We start from the raw sequence: 20,418 nt of genomic DNA, 5'->3' as shown, positions 1-20,418 counted from the left end.
TCGCCTTGCAAATGATATCGATATTTACGACATTTCTTTGCTATATTAATATAGTATTATTTGTTATAGATCCAGACCACCGACCTCGACCAGGGCTATCAAAATTCGCCTTCGTCATGGCCAATAACCAATATAATATTAACTACGATAGAAACTGTCATTGTTAATTTAACACTAGCTATCGCTGCTATAATACGAATAGCCTGTATACATATTAAATAAACTGTAATAAATAACTTATTATTTTTAAATACACCCTGTCTTATTTATCTACACCTTCCTTTGTCTTACGTCCACCTTGACCTATGCATTGTCACGTAAAATTCGTGATAAAAAAGGATTTTTGCAATCCACTAGCGATAAAAAGTTCGCGTACAAGGTAAATAGCGGGCAAAAGAACGGTATAAAGCATAGAGTGTAGAGTATAGTAGCATCGCAGAAAAAGAAAAATCAACAGCTTGGTCGGTCATTGAGCAGCAACAGATCGAGCAACGATACAAATGATCATGGAAGTGCGTTTCTGCTTCCCGGTCTGTTCGAACTATGACGATTTGTCTTTCTCATCTTTCCGACTCGACCGTTGCATCGTTCACTCGACCATCGACCATAAATTGTTTCGAATTTTCTAGAGAACGGACACTTGAAACTACGTGCTTGCGGTACATTCGATAGCCAGGACAGAGGGATCCTTCGTGAGCCTGTTTTCGTCCTGCGAGACGAGCAAATTATTAGAAATTTCCTGATGCAATTGTACGCGGCTTTATGCAACTTTGATTATACACGTGAACGGTATTTGGCACAGAGGAGTAACATTTTCGGGGTAACATTTGCGCACTAATAGGTTCCCACGTAGCTAAAATAAAGCAAAAGTTGCGCGAAATTAACGGATGACAATTGAGAAATTTCGTGGATGATCTACGTTTATTACGAAATGGTTGGATGCGAGAATCGATATCTGGTAGCATCTAAGTTGTCCGAGAGAGTTTCACGATAAAGGAACAGATCTCTGCCGATACTCTCTATCCGACTATCGTAGCAGATTTGCGTACTTTTGCAAGGTTCTCCAAATTAATACAAATTTCTAACTACCGTAACATCGAGATATTATACATCGTAAGGCAAAGTTAAGGAGAGTGGCGATGACCTCGGAAACGCGAAAAATATCTCAGAAGATAGAATTTTGATGGCGCGAAGGACAAATGTTCGTGATGGTTTTCCAATTTGTGAAATTAGACGTTTGCTCGCTTTGAGACAAAGTAAACCGCGTTTCTCACAGGTGTTCGGCAGATGGCGATGATGAGATATAGTGCAACAAAGTAAAATTTTGCGCGCGTAAATCTAACAGGATTATAATGTAACAGAAGCACAACAAAGAGGAAACTTGAGATGAAAAAGGAAGAATATATTACCAACGAAACTCTTTTGCTCCATTTTCTTTCGTAGAATTACATTTCACTTGCGAGTATTATAACAGGTCTGCCTTTGATACAAAAATCATAAAAGGTTTACGTATCTGCACGTATATTTACGCTGTATGAACGACACTCGAGTATTACACGCATGCATTATCGACAAATAGATCCACGTTCGAGATAAGAGTTCCTCTTTGATACTTTCTTATGGTATAAATAACGAGAAATTATCAGGAAGTATGTTACAGTGAAACTGCTCGTACTTCGTTACTTTTACTCGCATGTATGACACCTACAACGATATTCTTTGTTGAATCAATAAATAAAAGCGCTCCCCAGCGTACGTACAAGACTAGATCTTGAAATATAAGAATCGACGTAACAATAAGACTAAAAAAGTTCGAAATGAAAATAATTCGCCGAAACGGCAAAAAGAGAATACCTGACACAAAAATAACGATACGGTAAATCAGCGTCCCGTTTTAATTTTCATCGATCAGTCGTCCAGCAAGCGAGATGTGTCAAGCAGCAACGGCGACAAGGTAACAGAGACGAAATATTATCGAGTTAACGCACGCGAAGTGGTCGCAGGAATGGCTGACGGGTGCGAGAGTGTAATGCACTTACGTCACGCGAATTTCAGACGAAACAACTGGTGGTGTAACGAAAATTTAGCGTCGCAACCGAATGTGCTAAATATAAAATGGATGGCTGTTGACCGAAAGAAAAATGCTCGACGATACGGTGCCGCCGTTTGTTCTCTTACAAGATTGAACATCCACGGTCGACCCATTTACCAGACCCTCCTCGTTACACGAAGAGACGAAATCACCAGTGCTATTTAATCGTGCGAATTATATCACGCGTATCTCGCGAATTATTACACGACAGTGATAATAAGGCAAATCTAATGAAATTTACTTCTCATTAAAAAGTCGTACCAAAACAATTATTTATTAATTGGTTTATTTATTAATTCTTAAGAAGATACATATAAATAAGAAAAAATGGTAAAATTTGATTAGTATAATAAAAGTAATATATGCCTATGATCATTCTAAAATATAAAAAGTGAAATAGTCTTACGTTCATTGGTATATTTTAAGAACACATACATCTTTTAACGATAGTTGCAATGTAACATCATTTTTATATTACACGCAAGGTATGTCAAGTATTCCTGCTCTAAGGCACAATTTGAAATCAACAACATTCAGTTTAACAAATTATAACTTCTATTCGTTTTCCATCATGGAATAACGCGGTGGTGTCTTCCATATTGCACTGGACGTGCGTTGTAATCTACTCCTATCTATATTTTCAAACATTTCAGTTAAATCTGGTGTGCACATTCTTCTATCAAAGAATTTATAGACTGCTTTCTTCGGAATTTATCGTTGCATTGCAAGTTCATTTTCGCGTATGTACGCTGAAATTGATAAAAATTCGGGTACTCCATGCATTATAATGTTTATTAACTCATTAAGTAAAACAACACTTACATTGCGCCTAATGTGGAATTGTACGCCTTGGTCTGGCTTCATCGTCCGATGTGTCGTCGTCAGGTTTACTGTGCAAAACAGAAGTGGACCTTACTGTTTGGAGCTATATTTTGGATAAAATATCGAATGAATAATAGCTTGTGTTTTTATAACAGAAGAATACTTTGATACTGTTTGTAATGTTACCTGCGATGTCATCATCTGAGTCTCCTTCTTTTGTTTCGCTAATAAGATTTTTTTTTGCTTTTTCGACAGATCTTCGTGCCAGTTTTTGAACAATGGCTTTTTCTGAAATTTTTTTTTTTCAAAGGCCTCGATTCTCTTTCTTACGGGCACATTTTTCTTCATTTCATTTTGAATGTCCTGTTTCGTCATGTTTCTATTAGACATTTCCCTTTCATGGGATGGCTCATCTTCTGCGAATAATTCTTCGAACTCGGTGAGTCCAATCGCTTGATTCAGCTGCTGAACCTCCTCCTGCAGAGTTATTGGCGACCGTGATGCAAATTTAGGTTCATTATTTTTTCCTATACTACTAGCCAAGTTTTTATTAATTACTACCGTTTCGTTTGATTTTATTGGTGATAAAGGTTCTACAATTGCGGTAGCGTCCATCATCTTCTGCGTAGAAGTAGAATTGATGTCCATCGTGGAATTCATAAGAGGAGTAAATTTCTCAAGTGCATCCTCGCACATTGAAGGATCTTCAATATCATTTCTTGCTGATGGAATTACTGTATCATCAATAATATTAGAATATTTACCCTTCGTGTTTTCACTCCGTGAAAAAGTTCTCTTTATATTACTATCTCTTGTCGTCATTGAAGACTTTAATGGTTCAATCCTTTCTGGCTGTATTGCATCTTCTTTTGAAATTGTTTCGCTTAAAACATTCTTTTTTGTTTTACTATGTTTTGTAGGACCTTTTGTGTTTTTTTCATCTCAACTACTTCTAGCACTTTCCTTTTTTTTTAGGTCGGCCTCCACGTTTCCTCTAAAAATTTAGAATATATTTAACAACGTTATAGTATTATTTATATACACAATGTACATACAATTGTATAAGCAATTAGATTTTGACGTATTAATTAAGCGATATCAAACATTATTGGGTACTACATATAAGGGTTAGTATTGATTAGTAACATAAGATATGGGGTAAGATTAAAAGTATTAAATTTCATCATAATATGACACAAACATTTACATTACTGTCATCATCAAGAGTTAGCCTTCGTAATTTTGTAACAAGTGACATTGACTGCTGCTTTTTAATATTAATTGCAGCTTTTATTGCAGCCTTTCTTTTTGTTCGGTCAATTGTTGTTTCCAGCACATCCCCAGTTTTTACATCTTTATTTTATGTTTTATCATGTACTGCTGAATCTGTTATTGTATTATCAGTATTGATAATATCATTTTCTGGGATAGTCTCTTTACGGCGATAACCTTTTTTCTTCAAAACTTTCGGCCTCTTTGTAGTTGAAGGGCCAGGGACTGATTGTGGTATTTCAGCAATTAAACCATGTAAATAATCCAGTGTCTTCAAGCTGGTTGTTAATATATTTTTTAACATCCAAGGAATAATTATGTATATTCGATATATCTTTGGTAATCATTTCTTTAATCTCCTTCTTTGATCCAGTATCCATATTTAAAATCTACGAATAAATGATATATATTTAATATATACATTAAACTATACTTTTTAATAATACATACCATAATTTAATATTATGGTTGAAATTATAACGTATATAGCAATTAATACATACACATGTGTTTAGTTCTATTAACTTAGAAGCACATGTAAATTAAAAAAAATATATATATATATGAAACAATAATAAAATAATGAAGTAACATTGAGAATAGAATCTAGTTTAATTACACATATACACCCTTTTAACAATTCCGTTCTTATAAATTTTATTAAATTTACAGTGAAGCTTACAATTACACTAATGCCAATGAATATTAACGTATGCGTTTATTATTACACTAAATAAAAATGAAAGTAATGCAATGAAAAATACAATATACCTTAATGGAAATAAAATAAGTAAATAGCAAAGTATTTATTAATATTATTATATAGCATTATATTATATTATTATAATATTTATTAATATTTACTTACCTTTTACGTTTGCACAAAAACTATAAAATTTTAAATATAAAGAGAGATTTATAACAAAGATAAAGCAAGTCACAGAAATTAGTGTCTTTCAATGACAAAAATGCGTTAAAGGAAGTGAAACGATAATCTCCGTCTCGCGTCACAAGCGGAACTGTGTCAGTTTTGCTCCTTGAAAGTACACGTAGCAGTACATGAGCTAGAGAACATTTCAAATCATGTTGTTGTTTTTTTGCTTCGGAGTATCAAGATCGTGAGGACATACATAATATATTAATAAATAAACTCCGGGCAAAACAATGTCGCCGTTACGTTACCGTCGAACCGTCGAACAAAGACGAATTTGAATTCCCCGACTCTCCCCCGATCTGTTTATACTATACCAGTTTAAACGGACGCAATCGTAAAGAGTTCACGAGAGTTATGGATCAGTATCTACGAGTATCTACCGTCTTTGCGAACATTATCTATAATTATTTATTTAATCATTTGAAAATATACTTGAAGGTTTCAACAACGAGCAATCTTGTCTAATAAATCTCACGATCAACCATCCTCTACACACAAGTCCTCTGAAAACATAACGACTTTTCAGTTCAATTTGAATCGTTGCGTTCAACGCCATCAGGGTGTCCTGCATAACGCGGGCATCCGACTAGGTGCTGATACCACATACAAGAACAAGTCGAATATGTGAAATAAAGCTTTTTAGCTTAAGGTCCCGTTTTGAAAAAAATACAGTTTGAACATGTTCGGTTGGCAATTGGCTTAATACACGCGTATGATAAATAACAAGATTTATTACATGATTTTACAAAATTTGTTAAAATTGATTAAGAAGTTACTCTCAAGAAGTAATATTTACATAATTGTAAATTGAACCGTATGTTTAACAAAATTAGGCATTCTTAAGTATTTGTTATTGTAAATTACTATTATGCTTCGCCAAGTGTGATTGGCGATTTCTGGAACACAGCGTCCATCGATGTCTTCAATGAAAGAACATAAGTTTAATAACCTAACTTATCGACGAAATAAATCCCTGGCCCCCGGGTAGCGTGTTAGGAAGCTTCCGTGGTAATTCTTTTAAAAGCAATTAACGAGTGATCTGTTCGCGAATTATTGTATTGTATTATATATTATGTGGCATCATGATATCATAAGGAATACAAGTCACTATGATTTCTTCGTACTATTTCACAGATGGGGTGTGCAAATTTGACTTTACAATGAACAAACTCAAACGTGACAATGACAAAATTGTATGTGGCAAAACTGGATACCTCAATGTTATACAGTGTGTCAAGAAAGTGTTTGTTGTCATCTTATGTCTTTGGGAGGTAATTCTACACCTTCGGATTTGCGAAGATCTGTTGAAAAAGAGGATCACAAAATTGACCTCGAGCATTCTATTGCACGTATTGCGTGTTTGTGCGCGTATTTATCCATCGATGTATTGCAAAGAACAGTTTGTCCAATAGGGGTTTCACACGCAGCAATGGGAAGAATAATACTCTCACCCTGAGAGAATTGACCGGCGAGGGCGCGGCAGAGGCCATGGAAGCGCTTCGGTGAGGCGCGCTAGGTCCGTCGCGCCCCCCGGTGGGGTGCAAACTTAGGCGCTGGCAACTCAGCGCCCCGGGGCAGCAAATCAGCCCGGCAGGGGAACCGGACTGTCTGGCACGGCGGCTCCGGCGACGAGGCGCGGTGTGACGTGGTCGCATATCGCTCCATTAGGGGGTGTATTGAGCGCGGGGGGGGGGGGGGTGTATCCCTCACACCAGTTCCCGGGCCCCTCTAGATCGCTGCCGGGACGGTCATCATGGAGGTTTTAGTCCGTTGGCGTCCGCCACTACCACGCCGCTTTTTCCCAGAAGCGACCTGGTGTCCTCCACGTTAATAAAAAAAAAAAAAAAAGTGGGAAAAATAATACGCCAAAAAGGTGTACGTTATAAGGTTCGCCGTGTGCGAAATTATGTCGTTTGACGAATATTCGATGGTTAGCCGCTAAGAAAATTATAACGCAATCCTTGGAAATATCTTGTTTACGGATGAGAGCGATTCTTCCGATAGCAATATTCTCGATCGTCAGACTGCCAAGATTTAGGCTTGTGAAAGTTCTCACATTATGATAGAATGATACAGAGATTCAAGCAGGCTCGAGCAAGTTTGATTTATTCCACAGCTCGCTTTAACGTGTAGATAAAATCAATTTGAAAATGGAATAGATATCATATGTTCGCGAGCAGCCAGAAAACAACACTGACGTTATTTCGTATCGCATCTGACTTTAAAAACGAACATAAAATGAAAATAAACGGTTTTTCATACAAAAATGCATACTTGTTACGATGCATCGTGAGTAGCAGAGTAACGCATATGTTCGTGTATTACAGCATGAACGTATTAATGAATAAATAATATATATATATTAAATTAAAATTTTTAATATTTTTATAATTTAATAATAATAATAATTACTATATTTATATAAGTATTATAAATAAAATATTTATAATAATATTATTAATATCTTTTTATTAGAACTATATAATTTATATATAACTATAAAATATAATTTAAAAATTTTTAATATTTTTATAATTTAATAATTATATTTATTTAAATATTATAAAAAAATATTTATAGTAATATTATTAATATTTTTTTATTAATATTAAAAATACAATCTTAAAATTTTTAATATTTTTAATTTTATAATATCATTAATATTTTTTATTTATATTAATATATAATTAAAATTTTTGATATTTTATAATTTAATATATATATATCATAAATAAAAAATTTTTAAATTATATATTATACAATTTATATCATAGTAATTTCCATTTTTTCAAAATAAAAAAAATTGTATATTAAACAATTTAAAAATAAAGGGTAGAATATTTAAGTATTAATATTTTATAATTTAATTTTATAGATAATTAAATATTTATAGTAATATTATTATTTTTTATTAATATTTTAAAATATTATATATATATATATCTATGTCGGGTTAACATTAGAATTTAAGGCGTGTAACGATTCTTCGTTTGAATTAGCCATCGTTTTATGAAACAGAGATTATATTTACGCGAATATACAAGATTTTACAAAATATTATGAATATTGAGTTTAATGAATGATAAGATTAACAAATGATAAGTTTAACTAATGATTCCAAAAGAATCCACGGTCAACGGGATAACTCTTTACTATGCGTAGAATAATTTAAACACAAAAAAAATACGATTGCTGAGGCACTCGGTAAATTGCTCGATGTATCACTTTCCAAGGCGATCACACGAATGAATATCTGATGAAAATCTTTTTCGCTGTACGACTGCATTTTGTTCGTTATATGCTCGCTGGATGCATCGAGAAGCTTCCAATCGCCGCTGCTAGGCAGACTCTGCCAAGAGTTTGTTGTATACTCTTTGGAAGCATCGAGAAAGATCCAAACGTCGTTGCTAGGCAGCCTCTGTCTGGAGTCTGATTCCTAATACAACGTGTGTCCCATTATATCGACATCTCCAAAGTACAATTCTATGTGATTTCTAGGGAGAACAATACAACCGATCCACACCTTCGTCAGGCAAAACGTTTATCCCGTGACCGCGGCTACGCTCGGCGACCAGCTGCCACCTCGAACCCACCCTCGCCATCACATATATCGAACAATTACAAATGACAACAATTGCTTAATTACAGCTATGACAAAATCCAGGCTAAAGCACCAGAAGACTCTCGCAAAATTGCAAAGGGAAGGCTCCGGTTTTCCTTTCATCTCCGACACGTTCTTTTGTGATCCCGTTGGCCGCGGATTCGTTATCGGGCCTGAGACCATCGTCACTAGTGTCGCGAGTGCCAATTGTCGTGATCAATTGTCAAGACTGTAATAACTCTATTATTGTAATAAACTACACCTGCGTGTACCCTACCAATGGCTAATTCCCGTGAAGATTCATTTGACGCCCACAACCCTACTCCCAGTGCTAATCCGACATACATATTAATATTTTTAAATATATTTTTTTTAATATTCAAAAATTTTTTAAATTTCCCTAATATTTTCAATATTATGCTCTAAATGTATAAGCTATTTAAATTAAACAAGTTCATCTTTCTCTTTATTTAATTTAAATATAAATTAGTAATAATAATTAAATAATTAATTATAAATATATTTATAATCAAATTATTATTATTAATATTAATAAATAAATATATATTAATAATAAATAAGAAATTTTTAATCTAAAATGTATTTCTAATAAATCACAAACATATCCTATAATCTTTACTGTAAATGTTTCAACTAAACATTTTTCAAAATAAAATTCATAATAAATTATTTTATTTGTTAAATAACTCATTATAAACTTATAAAAAAATTCTATTATAAAAAATCTTTTGATAAATATTAATTTTTTTCAAATGAATATTTAATATTAATACTAAAAATATTAATCCTAATAATATTATCTTAAATACAAGATATTTATAACTATAAATTAAATTAATATTTAATTGATAAAAGAAAAAATTAAAAATAAATTTTCTTAAAATTAATATAATTATTAAAATTACTGATATAATTCCAGCTATAATACAATCTTCATTTAAATAAATTAAATTTATTATATAATTATTTCCCATTATTATAAATATTGTACGAAAAGAATATGATACTGTAAAAATTGTTCCAAAAATTAAATTTATTGTATTAAAAATTCTTTTCATATTTAAAAAATAATATTCAACAATTAAATCTTTAGAATAAAATCCTACTAAAAACGGAAATCCACATAATATTAATAATGAAAATATTATTAATAATCCTTTTATTGGATATAAATAAAATATACCAGAATAAAAACGAAAATTCTGAATACCATTGATATAATGAATAAATCTTCCAACACACATAAATATTATAGATTTAAAAAATGCATGAATAAATAAATGTAAAAATGTTAAATCTGTTATTCCTAAAGAATAAATTCTTATTATAAGACCTAATTGACTTAATGTTGATAAAGCAATAATCTTTTTAAAATCTATTTCAAAATTAGCTATAACTCCTGAAACTAATATTGTTATTCTTGAAATTATTAAAATAAATCTTTTATATTTAAAATCAATTATTATCTCATAATTGATTAATAAATAAATTCCAGCAGTAACTAAAGTTGATGAATGAACTAATGAAGACACAGAAGTAGGAGTAATTATTGCAGCTGGTAATCACATCATAAATATTAATTGTGCACTTTTTGTAAATACTATTAAAAAGAACATTAATAAAATTAATAAATCTATTTTATATAAAATTAAATTTTGTACCAAAAATTACTAAAAAAGAAATAATTATTAATAAACTAGAATCACCTAAACGATTTAAAATTACTATAATTATTCCCAAAAATTACTAAAAAAAAGAATATTAATAATATTAATAAACTATGAATCGAAACCTAAACGAACTATTTAAAATGTTCACTATAATTATACGTGACCCTGACGAGCCTGCAGAACACGTGTGCGGTGGGCCTAGGAAAAAGACAACGGAATGCGGCAACGGCCAGAGAGTAAGTCGAAAAGCAGAGTGCGAGTCGAAAAGCAGAGTGCGAGTCGAAAAGCAGAGTGCGAGTGTGGAGCCGAGTGCGAGTCGAGCGGAGACAGAGGTTGCGAGTGGCGTTGCCGAGAGAGTGTGGATTGCGCTGTTTTCTGTGCGTTTGGCGTGAATAGTTCAGGTTGAACAACAATCGTCTTTTTCTGTCTGATTAACATCTCTATTGTCCACTCTTTGTAAATACATTATATCACGATATTACATTTATTATTTAAATTTATATATCTAATTCTATATAATTAAATAAAAGAACTAATTAATATTACTAAAAATACAAATATTAATAATTTAAATCTAATCATAAAAATTGTTAGGGAAGTGATACATTTACACTGTACATGAGAGTGTGTGTGTAAGGGTCAGAGGGCGTCCAGGTCTTAGTTGAGACAAAAGACTGCCGTTAAAAGATTCTGTATAGTCGGTTGGCGACCAGCGTGCGTGCAAGACGTTCTTCAGAGTGTAATATAGATGTATAGCTATTGTGTGTGAAATATAGTCAATTATTTGTATTACCAAATCCTCGAATTTCCTTAATAGATTCGTATTTCAATTATGATCGTTATTACAAAATTTATTAGAAACTGACAAAGTAACGATACAGAATGTTATAACACAACAGAATAGAATGTCGAGTACTGACTTGGGAGGTTTTTTTATATCAAGGGGTTGGCTCCTGTGGAGGGGTTATCGTTGGATGCCGGTCACATAGGGATCCTGTTACTGCTTAGTTACTGTTTCGATGGCTAAGGTATGTGAGATATGATTATCCTATTGCTGCATTCTCGGGGCCACTGTGACACTAGAGACGTTGTCTGTGTTTTATGAATTGGAGACATTATTTTGAGAATGGACCCTGTGGTTATTTGGATTATTTTGATTTCCTTGTACTGTTTGGGAGTAGTATAGGAGATTGAAGTAGTAGTGAATTTCGGAAGAGTGGGTATTTGATTGGTTGTCTCTTTGGCTCTAAGCTTGGGATTCTTATTTATACATAAGGTTTTGTAGGCTGAGCGGCCTTTGTAGTTAGCAGAATGGTCACCTTGACAGTGGATGCACTTCGTTGGGGTTTCCGGTGATTTAGTGCACTGGTCAGTGGGGTGTGTACCTGCACATTTAACGCAGCGGATTTATATGCAATCGCTTCCTCTGCAATGTTTGTATTTTTCAAAGCTTTTGTTCATGCAATAGCTCTAGTGTTTTGTTCTCGTGTTTTCGTTCTAGTTATCCTAGTTGAACAAGTTTTGAAGTGTCCGTGCCTGACTGTTCAAATGGATCGAATAGAGCATTCTCTCTTCCTCCGAAGATGGTTGTATTTCATCTTCACTCAATATGTTGCGTCGTGCAACACTCTACCTGGACCCGGCCATACACCGCGGGTCAGACAGGCCCCAGATGTCCGCTTATTCTTACGGCGTACCCTCAATAACCTTAAGCACCCGTCATAAATCCCACTAATTTGCTTGCTAAGGTCCTTCAGACCCAACAAACATCTGTTTTCTGAATCATTTCTAAAGATTATTGTCTACCACGGCTTGACAAGGGAAAGTTGGGTTTTTCCACGTACGATGCTTCCTAATAACAACTTTCTATCGAGAGCAGCTAAGACCCTTTCTAGTCCACCAACCTTCGTTTAACCAATTAACAACAAATCCGATGGTCCCGTGCGCTAGACACACGCATCCTTAGCTTTCCTCCGCTACAGCATCGTCACCGAACATCACTGATTCTTCAACCTTCAAACATACAACATCCTTCGACCGGGTCTACACCCGAAGATCAGTCAGTCACTTATCTTATACATACGCACCAGCGTAACTATCTTCTTCACAAAGTTGTTGGAATAAACTGTCATTCACACCTTGTTACATCAGTGTCATATTCAATTAACCACCTCTATTATCCTAATCGAAATAGGGGATCGATCATTTCGTGGCGTCGATTATCTAATCGTGACGGGAATTTACGACTCCCGTTGGCGTGCTTCCTAGCGATCGCGTCTCTCCGCGATCGAAACACAATGTCATAGATCTGTTTTGCCGCTTTTTAATTTCTTGTTTCTGAATATTTGCTTGAAACTTTTTCACTTCAGGGAATGACTCATCTTCTTCTTTTAGCTGATGCATCTTCGTGTTTTCACTCTGTGAAAAAGTTCTCTTTCTATTACTATTTCTTGTTGTCATTGAACACTTTTCTGGCTGTATTGCATCTTCTCTTATAGTGAATGTGTCTGTGAAGTACCCGCGATCTTCCTTGAAATTGTTTCGCTCAAAACACTTTTCTCATTTACTATGTTTTGTAGGGCTTTGTGTTATTTCTTCTTCTGAGCTACTTCTAGCACTTTTCCTTTTTTTAAGATCGGTTTTCACGTTTCCTCTAAAAATGTAGGATATATTTAATTACGGTATAATAGAATTTATATGCACAATGTACATACATTAAACGATTAGATTTCAACATATTAATTAACCGATATCTTTTAAGTATCATTATTAGATACTATATATAAAGGTTAGTATTGATCAGTAACATGAGATTTGGGGTAAGATTAAAGATATTAAATTTCATCATAATATGATACAAACATTTACATTACTGTCATCGTCACGAATTAATGGCCTTCGTAATTTTGCAACAAGTGACATTGACTGTTGTTTTTTAATATTAATTGCAGCTTTCTTTCAACCCTCTCTTTTTGCTCGGCTCTTCAAAACTTTCGGCGTAGTTGAAGTTGAAGGGCCAGGTTGTGGTGTTTGAGCAAAGTATCTCCAAAATGGTCGTTAACAGATTTTTTAACACCCAAGCAACGTATATTCAATATATCTTTGGTAATTAGTGCTTTCATCCGATTCTTTGATGCAGTACCGATATTCCTACAATCGATATATCTACAAATAAATTCTTTATAAGTGTAGTATCGTAGAAAGAAGGGCCTGTGGTGGCACTCGATAGTTAAATAGCACCACTCGACACTAACTAGTGTCGGACGACGAAGTGGTTAGCGCCTTAGGTTACGAACGTAGGAGTCCGATTTTTCTTCCACGGTACAAAAAATGAGGAAAAGAGCGGCCGTACCCAACAGCGACCTCTACAGCGCTGAGCACAGCTCAACGATACTACATAAGTATTTAATATATACATTAAACTATACTTTTTAATAATACATACCATAATTTAATATTGTGGTTGAAATTATGACATATGTAACAATTAATACAAACACTTAACTTAGAAGCATATGTAAATTATTTTTCAAAAAAAATATTTATATGAAACAATAATAAAATAATGAAGTAACGTTGAGAATAAAATCTAGTTTAATTACAAATATATACACTGTTAACAATACCGTTCTTATCAATTTTATTAAATTTACAGTGAAGCTTACAATTACGCTAATGTCAATGAATATTAACGTATATGTTTATTATTACACCAAATAAAAGTGAAAGTACTCTAATGAAAAATACAATATACTTTAATGGAAATAAAACAAGTAAATAGCGAAGCATTTATTAATATTATTATACAGTACTATATTATATTATTATAATATTTATTAATATTTACTTACCTTTTACGTTTGCATAAAAACTACAAAATTGTAAATATCAACTTTTATAACAGAGATAAAACAAGTCACAGAAATTCGTGTCTTTCAATGGCAAAATGCGTTAAAGGAAGGGAAACGATAATCTCCGTTTCGCGTCACAAGCGGGACTGTGCCAGTTTTGCTCCTTGAAAGTACATGTAGCGGTACATGAGCTAGAGGACAATTCAAATTATGTTGTTTTTTTGCCTCGGAGTATCAATATCGTTAGGACATACATAATGTAGCAATAAATAAACTCCGGACAAAACTATGTTGTCGCTACGTGCAACTGTCGAACGAAGACGAATTTGAATTTTCCGATTCTCCTCCGACCAGTTTATACTGTACCAGTTTAAACGGACGCAATCGTAAAGAGTTATCGATCATGTAGTGGATCGTGTGAGGATCAATAATTTAGAGAATACGTGAAATTGCTGCTGCAACGCCTCAAATATATTTAGAATAAATAAAATAAATACGAATAAATATAAATACCGTCGAGAGACACTCGTACAAATGTATTCGCGAAGCTAGGGTATGGTCGCTTGCGAAAAACTCGATAACTATAACTCGGATGACTCGGATAATAACTCGCAGATATTGATCGATAATTCGTAGGTACTCGGTATATACAAACTCGCGATCACGTCCGTTTATTTATACTGGGGGAGGGGGGGGGGGAGAGTCGGAAAATTTGAATTCATCTTAGATCGACGATTGCCCATAACGGTGACTTTGTTTTGTCCGGAGTTTACCTATCGATATGTTTCGTGCGTCAAGGCGATGTCCGTGTTCCGAGGCACAACAACATGAGTCGCTCTCGATCCGCCACGTCCTATGACTCTACCGACTATCTACCGAGTATTGATCAGTTACTAACGAGTTATAAGCGAGCGGTTATACACTGTCTTAGCGAATCCGTTAATACGAGCGTCTTTGCGAACATTATCTGTTCTTATTTATTTAATCATTTTAAAATATACTTAACGGTTTCTACAACGGGCAATCTCGTCTAATAAATCTCACGATTAACCATCCTCTACACACAAGTCCCTTAATACATAACGACTTTTCAGTTCAATTGGGATCATTGCGTTTAACGCCATCTATTCGCCCGGGCGCGCCATTTTTCTCTAGAATATAAATTGTACCGCATGCTTGAATATGTACCGCATGCTTGAAATAGCCAGCCATGTTGATGTGGAAGAGGAGGCGAAAGTGGAGCATATTGTAGAAGGAATAGTAGATGAAGAAAACAATAAGTCTACTACATCCATTAAAGAATTGAGGAAGAGGTTAATCATGTACGAGGAACAGAATTATCGCAGAGCAAAATTGATTGTGAAGCTAGCCAAAATTGAAAGGAGCAGGATGCCCAGTCAATCTGGAGATATGAAGAAGACGAGATGTTACAATTGCGGCGACGAAGAATATGAGTGTGCAGAGTGCCCGAATAGGTCGAGAGGACCCAAGTGCTTTAAGTGTAGAGAGTACGGACACATCGTATCGAAATGCGACAATACCGATACCGGTAGCGAACTAACTTTAATGAGAGCGAATCAGTATGTGAAAATTGGTAACGGGTCCGGAAGAAATTGTACACTCGAAGAATTTTCGACGAATATTGTGATAGATGATGAGTCGTACGTTGTAACGATACATGTAGTTTCAGATACCTTGATGCAACACTCGTTCATAATTGGTACATACTTCCTCAATACCGTCGAATTAAACATAAAGGACGGAAATGCTTCTATTCGTAAAGTAGAGGAAAAAGATTGTAATAGACACCCGGAGGTGTTTAAAGTAGATACAGAAATGCGGCAAGACGAAGTAATTGATCAGTCTTAATCCGACTTTGCAAATCCGATCGTAGTTGAAAAAAGGAACGGATCTCTTCATGTTCCTATCGAGGAGAATAGTAGAGAATGTACGGCAGTTGTAGTTACCATGAGTCCTTATCTCGAGGACACCGTCGTCATGAAACAAAAATTTGTTAGATGAACCGGTTTTTTTTGCGTGAAGAGGGAAAAATGCTATTACGCGTACCCAGAGAGATCCGCGTCTCTGGGTTATGTAGGACTCGGCAGGTGACATCGCCATACGCCCTAAAAACCCCTCGATCCTTTATTTGATTAGACACGGACAACCCCGGCATAGCCGATCAGCATTCATCAGGGTTGTCATTAACCGCGTCTCCGAATATTTAACGTTGCATGCTGGTACCGCTCCTCCTGTTCGCTGACCCCATAGCCATTTCCATTTCTCTTCTGTAATTTATTATCGATTTGCAGAACGCTTTGAGCTTTGTCCAGTATTCGTCCTTGGTAACCACGGTGTCCAACAAGTTGACCACACTTATCCTGAGATCCAGGAAATTCTCGAGTTCGATCGTTATGTTCATTAGGTCCATTTAGGACACACGAACAGGACGTGTTCTGCATCGTCGTTCGGGTCACCAGAATCTCTACACTTAGTGTCGACCCCCTTACCGATCCTCTTCCTGTAGCTGTTGAAGATACCATGCCCCATTAACATTTGCATCGTAAAGTAATCGATGTCTCTCCTTTTCTTGGCGAATATAGACGCATTACCTATCAACTTCCTAGTAAAGTTGTCCTCTTTGTAATTGCCCTATTCCGCTTGTCACTCCATTAGGGCTTTCTTCCTTATGTCATCCAGTTCTTCTTTTAACATGATGTATCTATCGATCACTTCACCTTCAACAGCTAAGCTCTTATAAATCTTCATTCTCTCGTATGATTCTTTCAACATCCTAGCTTTAATGTTGATCGGTAAGTTGCCGGTCAATACACAAAGCACCGCATGAGATACAGTGCGGTAGGCTGTAAATGTAATGCACAGGGCAGTACGTTGGGTCCGTTTTATAATCTTCCTGTTCTTCTCATAGTTCATTGCATCAGCCCACACAGGCGCACCATATGTCACGATGGGTTCCCAAACATTGTAATAGAGCCTGCGCGCCAAGCCAGGCGGACCATTGATATTCGGCAGAATTCTTAGGAAACTAAAGTCCTTCAAACAGACAAACAGTCTTTGTCCCAACTACGGGAAGATAGGGGAAACCTATTGTTACGCCATGCGGCTTACCATAGGTCATATTCTTAACTGTCGATCGCGCCACTATAATGTTGCAGACGGATCGTCGCGTCTGCCCGGCAAACAAACATTGTAGTGGCAAGCGCGTGGTTCATTAAGCAGGGCGACTTCCAGAAACGTCGACTCGTGGCCGTTATTTTACCTCGCGTAAAAGAATGTGGCGTGATCCGAACGTAGTGGGAGTCGCCTTCCAGAAAAACGAAAAAAAATCGAAAGGCGTTCAGAACTTTTCGAGAAGTTAAACCGTCAACACATCTGATACGTCGCGCATTACTTATCAATCAAAACGCAGTTACATTTTTTTGTTCCTTTTATATCTTTCTAGTTAATAAGTTGTTGAAATAAACATTAATTTATTTGTGTTAATTCTGTGGAATTTCATTGAACTACCCTTATTATCATAATCGAAATAAGGGGATCGATCAGTTCGTGGCGTCGATTATTTAATCGTAACGGGAACTTACAACTCTCGTTGACGTGCTATCTCGCGATCGCGTCTCTCCGCGAACGGTCGAAACGCCTATTTTTTAACGAACGACGTCTCCCACTAGAGACTTTCTCTCGAGAGCGGCTAGCATCCTTTTCTAACCACCGATATACAAATTGACCAATTCCCTTACTTTCTGAACGAAGGTTGTCCTCGACGAATCCGATTTTTCCTCTGCAATATTTTTAAAGCTACACATTTCGAATTTTCCAATTATGCCGAAACAATTGCGTGAACCACTCTATATATTCCATACAATAAACTATTATTTGCGTTTTAAAGTAGTTGAATATTTTATTAAAATACTCTGAGCAATTCTCAGGTTTCTGTGAAAACAAGATAACCCAAATGTAGTTGTGTTTCCTTCAGAATTATGCAGATTTTATTTGAAATATGTGAGATGTAAGTGACCCCGACATGATCGAGCTAATGAGATTTCAATGATCGTGATTCCGGGCGCGCTAACGATATGTCAAACAAGAATAAAACAGTTACGACCAGTGAAGTAGTCCGCGTGCCTTTGACGATGCCCTAGAAGATAGTTCTCCTTACTAGAGAGATAGCTCGCGGCGGGTGAGCATCGCGGGCGATGAAGAAAAATCTACCGCCCTCCAAGGGTGTCTAGAACCTGAGTACTTAGAGCGAATCGAGGACATAGCGTTGAATACCCCGGCCACCACAATATGATAAACTCAAGGACGAAACACTTCTCTCTCCTTTTCCTTTATTTGTCGGCTCTACATCCATCCCCCTTGCTTACTCAAGTTGTTGTTTGTCTATATACGATTCAGCAACTATGGAACCACATATGGGCAAGATGGATTGACAGAAAGGAAGCGGAGGATTTTCGCGACGGAGGATGTAATTGAAGGATGAGCGTCGTAATGAATTGGTTTTGGTTTGTAAATATATTTGTTATGTTCTTGCAGCACTTCTTCTTTGCATTCTCAAGTCCCTTGGACGGCCTTTAGGAGAGAACAAAGACACAAATGATAATTGTAGCTGCTGGCTGTAGATGTCGCTGCTAGGGTACTGCTGTATTTTCTTTTCATTTAAGAATCGTGGAAGAAAAATCGGACTACGGTCGCCGGGATTTAAGAACCCAGATCCCGAACGTTCGTAACTTGAGGCGCTAACCACTGCGCTGCCGTTGTCTGGTATTAGTTAGTGTCGAGTTGTCGTATTTGTGCTGTCGAGTGCCGCCACATATGTATGCATTTATGAATTGAGTGGTTTACAAGTAATTACAATCGATATACATTACAAGTAATTACAATTTATTACAAATGACTCGCTGTGCATATTACTATAACAGTCAGTACTAATTCTATAGATCAGCAGCATTATAACTTTCCAATAAACAACCGAAAATCACGTCGTTGAATAATAAATGCATTCACTGTAGAACGAAATTATTATTCCGAATATAAGAGAAACGATTTAAAAACCATGTATTTTTTCATTTAAATTATTTGCATTTGCAAAGGGAGATACAAAATTTTAACAACGTTGCAAATTACAAAGACACAAATTACAGTTTCGTGTTTAAGTTATTGTTCAGAGTTTGTTGGAATACAACGATATTAATCGCATACAGATGAGGTGATTGATCGAACGGATTCTTTCCTTCGTTGTTCAGCGATATCCTCATTAGCGTGCGTTCGTGAGATGTACCACGGCGGCTAGCACGTGCATGCTCTTTCGAGAATTCGGCGGAAGAAGCGTAGGAATATGGATGGAACATTCCCGATGGGCACGTCGAGAAGCTACTAGAAGGTTCTGTGGCACATGTGACGCCACACAGACACCCACACAGGTCACACTCGTTACTGCATAGAGAGTGGGGTCAAAACCTTTTCAAGGGCCATGGGTCACTAAGCCAGTCAGTCTGTGAATAACTAGCCAACTGACTACATTCCAGAACACACACACTTATAATTCCTGTAATAATTGTTTAATAAATATCACATTATATTGTTTCAACACAAACATGGTGTCTTCCACAGATTATTAATCCTAATTCCAAGATTAAATTCTAACAGAGCTTCCTAATAATTATGGTACAATTGGTAAAATGATGATTTTACATGAAAAAAGTAAAAAATATATTAGATAATTGAAATAACGCGATATAAATATAATTGAAATAACATCAGTAAGAACGGATGTTTTAAGCTTTCGAGTTTGAGAAAACAGGGTATGAATATGTTTAGTTAAAAAGCAATCCGTGTTTATTCGAGCATTCGCGGAGAGACGCGATCGCGAGAAAGCACGTCAACGGGAGTAGTAAATTCCCGTTGCAATTAGATACCCGACGCCACGAACTGATCGATCCCCTGATTTCTGTTACGATAATAGGGGTGGTTCAATGAATTTAACACTGTATTAACAGGTTAATATAGCTTGTATATTTAAAAATAATGAATGTAATAATAAACACGTCACAAATTATTTAGCGATAAATACAGTTGATATGTTATAGGAATTCGACCCGACTTTGCGATATCTCTCAATGAATTCGTTAGACTAA

General features: G+C 35.5%; 1 long non-coding RNA gene and 1 pseudogene across 1 annotated transcript; both read right to left on the bottom strand.

Moving 5' to 3' along the window:
- Nucleotides 1-2,461: 2,461 nt before the first annotated feature.
- Nucleotides 2,462-3,190, bottom strand: LOC117240669. Its single transcript, XR_004494763.1, has 3 exons — nt 3,101-3,190; nt 2,915-3,017; nt 2,462-2,841 (listed from the first exon to the last, which is right to left on the bottom strand). It is a non-coding gene; the product is annotated as an uncharacterized LOC117240669 (long non-coding RNA).
- Nucleotides 3,191-3,240: 50 nt separating this feature from the next.
- On the bottom strand, nt 3,241-14,480 carry LOC117240667 (annotated as a pseudogene).
- Between the last annotated feature and the right edge of the window lie 5,938 nt (nt 14,481-20,418).

This window comes from Bombus vosnesenskii, unplaced genomic scaffold, assembly GCF_011952255.1.
Source record: "Bombus vosnesenskii isolate JDL3184/JDL3185 unplaced genomic scaffold, Bvos_JDL3184-5_v1.1 scf7180000014831, whole genome shotgun sequence".
In the NCBI taxonomy this organism is placed as follows: Eukaryota; Metazoa; Arthropoda; class Insecta; order Hymenoptera; family Apidae; genus Bombus; species Bombus vosnesenskii.
The sequence above is the reverse complement of the archived record's forward strand: the minus strand, read 5'-3'. Positions and strand labels throughout refer to the sequence as shown.